We start from the raw sequence: 4,527 nt of genomic DNA, 5'->3' as shown, positions 1-4,527 counted from the left end.
AAATTTACAGACCTGTACGGCGGGTCCTGTTCTAACATTCTGTGAGGTCTACTTAACCGCAAGTCCTGTACAAAAATGAGCAGTTGCTATTTGGCCTGTTTGGTCTCTGAAAGGTTGCTAGCCTCTCGGATTCTCTTTAGGTACAGGGGTCCGAACCAGGCAGACCCCGGCACCAACGGCTGTGCTCTCACCTGTGGCCGGCGGGCATTCCTGGGGCTGTGGGCACCCTCAGCATCTTTCAGTGACGTCATCTGCAGTCATCACATCCGTGCTTCTTCCTGCTCCAAGAGGGTACTTCCACTGAGAAGAGGTAAAATGAACATCAAGGGTGACAATGCCTCTGGACGACCTGTTGCCATCTTCCTGGGATTAAGAAACAGAAGAACACAAAGATGGGGCAGCTTTGCCTGGTGGGAGGGGCCGCAGTAAGGGCTGGTGGTGCTCTCCCAGAAGCCTAAAGAATTCTCGCCATTGTTCAAGACCCAGCCCAGACGACTCTCTGAAACTTTGCCTGATCACACCTCTTCCCAGCCCCGAGGGCACCATTAGTCTACACAGTCTCTCTGCACCCATGGATCTTTGTACTTGTCCATCGCAGTGAATTAGAGTGTGTCTGGCTGTAAACCTAGATCCCTATTTGGACTGAGCTTGTCTGCATTTTGCTCATTTAGCTATATCTCCAGAAAGCCTGCTCAAACATTGTTTGCTGTAAACGAAGAATTAAATGCATGATGTATAATCCATACAGCTCTACTGAAGCGATATCGGCAATACTGGCTGCAAACCAGTAGCAGAGCCCCACGCACTGTGGTAACTTGGAGGAAGACAGGGGTGCCTTCCTCAGCAGAAGCCCCGTCTTCAAGAAATAAGGACCATCGCCCACCTAGGACTGTTAATCTTTCATCCAGGTAGACATTTTATTTTCCTCTGCACTGGAAAATCGTGGGCAGAAGGTGGAGGACCTGAGATGTTTTGATGAAATCATCTCATTACTTAATGGGTTAGCCTGCACCCTATTTTTGTGGTTGTAAAGTCTGCCAAAATGTGTTTCAGCCTCTGTCTTAATAAGTGCAATCGTCTGAACAAAATGGAATCTTTCTTTGAAGGTTGAAGCTATTGTAATGCCCTAAGGCTATCGTGACATCCAGACCCCTGCCATGGTTTCTTCTGGAATATGCATAGGAAATATAGCCGAGTCTTCACTGACCCCAGGGCATGACTGGAACAGTCAATTTTTGAATAAATCTGAAAGTAATCTGGTTCCCTTATGACCCACACTTTTCTTTCCAAAGTCATAAGCTATAAAAAATTCATATGGGTTTATGTCTCTGGTTAATCAAGGTTTACTGTCTGCTTTAAACTTAGTGCCAAGTGACACCCAGTAATCATTCTTTGTTTGGAGCATCCCAGCAGCAGAGGAGTCAAATTCCTCACCAAGTGACAGTTGCACTCACGTTCCAGAAGAGAGACAATTCATGAACCTCTCATCTTTATTTATTTTTCTTTTACCGCCATCAGGGAATTTTCTAGCCTGATGCTATGAGTAGACAGAGCATGACCTTCCACACTACTGTAATATTTCTTCGGTTGGTGTGTTTAGTAAGAAGTCTCTGGGAAAATGGATATGGAGAGAGCAAGATATATAATTCCTGCCTTCCTGGGATACGTCACAGTGCTAAGTGGGTGATGAACGCTGATGAGCACTGACTACTTCCTCAATCAGGCCGTGCGCGTGTGTGTGTGTGTGTGTGTGTGTGTGTGTGTGTGCGTTTTGCAGCTGCTGTCTAGACTAGACTCTCTATTACTAAACCGTCAGGGTGATCACAAATAATCAAGGCAAAAAAATGGAATGACATCAGATGCATCATTTAATCCATCTACAATATTAACAATGTGGCTTAACAAAACACTCCTGGAACACATTTTGCCTTAATAATGTATCAGTGGCAATAGCTGAAAGAATTTCTGAAATCTCAGTCAAGTCCCAGATGTGGACACGGTTTTATGAATTTAAGTATAACAAAATAATTGTTTTGACTGGAGAGTATGTAATGGAAATGGGTTTCATTTGACGATCATTCCTTTGTATATCATCTACATCTGAAGACAAAAGGACCTGGGTCAAAGACCTGCTGCCAGGGTACTTTGGTTGGGTTATTAACCCTCCTAAACCTTGGAACCTGCTGTTGGGAGGAGAAGGCTGCAGAGGAAGGCTGTTACTGGGGGATGCGGGCCTGGAGTCTGATCACCAAGCTTCACTTCTCAGTGACGGAGTCACACTGGTCCAGCTGTCCACCTTCTCTGAGTCCCATTTCCTCATTCAGTGGATGCGGATAACAATATAGTCCTCACAGGATCGTTAGAAGGAATTAGATGGAGATATTCCAAGTAAAACACCTGGAATATACCAGGTGCTCCCCGGATGTACAGGCTGTTCACTCTCCTAATAAGCTTGAAGAAACGCTTTTCCTTATGTGAGACTGAGATCAAATGACGCAAGTCAAATTACTCAACACAATCAGTAAACATTGAGTAATGAGAAACAATGTGAAAGCGCTCGGTCAATACAGGTTATTAGTAATCACAAAACGTAACAATCAAGAGACTTTCCCTCCCACTAAAATGTCTAAAACTGGATGCAACATAGGCGGCAAGTCTTTTCAGGTGCTGGTGTCAATGCCCGAAAAGTTATTTCACATACTGTGCTTGGTCTTTAATTGCTTCAGGCGAAATGATAAATCCAGTCCGGGTTACTCCATTGTGGCCGGAAGGGGAGGACTGCCAGTGGTCTGTAATAAGTTAAAGATGCACCTACTAAAAAAGTAATAATAAGAAACATAGCTAAAAAGCCAATACAAGAAATATTAAGTATTAAAGGATATTAAAATTATTTGATTACCCGAGATGGAAGCAGGAGGAGAGAAACAGGCATAAAAACCATGAAAAAATAGAAAACAAAGATATGGTAGATGAAAGCCCAACCATATTAATAATTACATTGAATGTGAAGGAACCGAACATTCCACTTAAAGACAGACTGGATGGGAGTCAAGATTATGGTGGACATAAAGCTGCTCTACCAGACCCTCTTCAAGGAAGGACGTGTTGCCCGTGCCCTTCCCAGTGTGATCCACATCCAATTACTGACTGAGGCAAGAACACAAAGACCTGACCATTTCAGCCCAACGTGGGACAACTCCGACAAGCCCCACCTGAACCAGAGCTCCCTCTCGGGTCAGCTGAGTCTCTCTGCAAAGACTTGAGTGCAGCTTGACTTCTCCTTCGGCCCCATCCTGCTTACTCCCCGCCCCCGCTTCCACAGTTGCTGACTCCAGTAAATACTCTGCACAGCAAACTCCAGTTCAGCATCTGCTTTTGGAGAATGTAACCTATGACAAAGACCCAATTATATGATGTCCATAAGAGATGGACTTGAACTATAAAGACAAGTCCATTAAATAAAAGGCTAAGTGAAAGAAGCCAATCTGAAAAGGCCATATTCTGTATGAGCCCCACTTCTGGCAAAGGCAAAACCACAGAGACAGTAAAAAGATCAGTGGTTGCCAGGGGTGGGTGCAGGAGGAGGGATGAATTGGTGGTACACGGAAGATTTCTAGGGTGGTGAAGATATTCTGTATGGTACCCTAATGATGAATACGTATCATTGTCCATTTGTCCAAGCCCATGGAATACACAACGCCAAGAGTGAGCCCTCATGTAAACTATGGACTCTTGGTGATAATTATATGTCAGTCAACTGTTCATCGATTGTAACAAACGTACCACCTGATGGGGGTGTTGATGGGGGGCAGGGGGGAGGCAGGAAGCTATGCATGTGTGGAGGGAGCAGGTATATGGGAAATCCGTACCTCTGCCTCAGTTTTGCTGAGAACCTAAAACTGCTGTAAAAGAACTGCCTTAAAAAAAGAAGAAAAATCACATGGTTTACTTAATCAATTAACACACACAAGGCAAAGGAAGCAAGAAAAGAGACATGGGGTATTCAGCACGTTTTGGAGAGAGTGCAGGCAGGTGGAAGTGCTACCTTATCTGAACTCTGGGCTCTGCTAGGTTCACCTGTCCTGTCCCTCCCTCTGCCTCATCTGCCTTCCCCACTGACAATGTGGTTACAAGGACAAGAATTGAGGTTTGAGCAGGGGGCCTCACAGACAGAAGATGTCTTGGGCCAGTGACACACCCTTGCTCTACTGGAGTGATGTAGGTGCAATAAAACCTGGCCGCAGCTGCTGCTTGCTATTCGCTTGTTGAACAGCCCTGGGTTTTGTCTCTCTCGAGGCCAGAATGAATGTCACCAAGGATGGTGAATTAAGGCCTCTTGAATATTGAGTGCCCATCAATATGTACTGGAACCTGAATATTTTGAGCTTCTTGTATTTAGTTCTGTATACACCTCTTAAATGTTTAACATATCCTGAATATTTAGTACCTCCAGGGTACTTGGTGTGTCATGAATATTTAGTATCCAGGTGCTGCATGGATATTAGGTATTTTTCTGCTCCTTCCACC

Source organism: Phocoena sinus, chromosome 17, assembly GCF_008692025.1.
Source record: "Phocoena sinus isolate mPhoSin1 chromosome 17, mPhoSin1.pri, whole genome shotgun sequence".
In the NCBI taxonomy this organism is placed as follows: Eukaryota; Metazoa; Chordata; class Mammalia; order Artiodactyla; family Phocoenidae; genus Phocoena; species Phocoena sinus.
Note: the sequence above shows the minus strand (reverse complement) of the source record.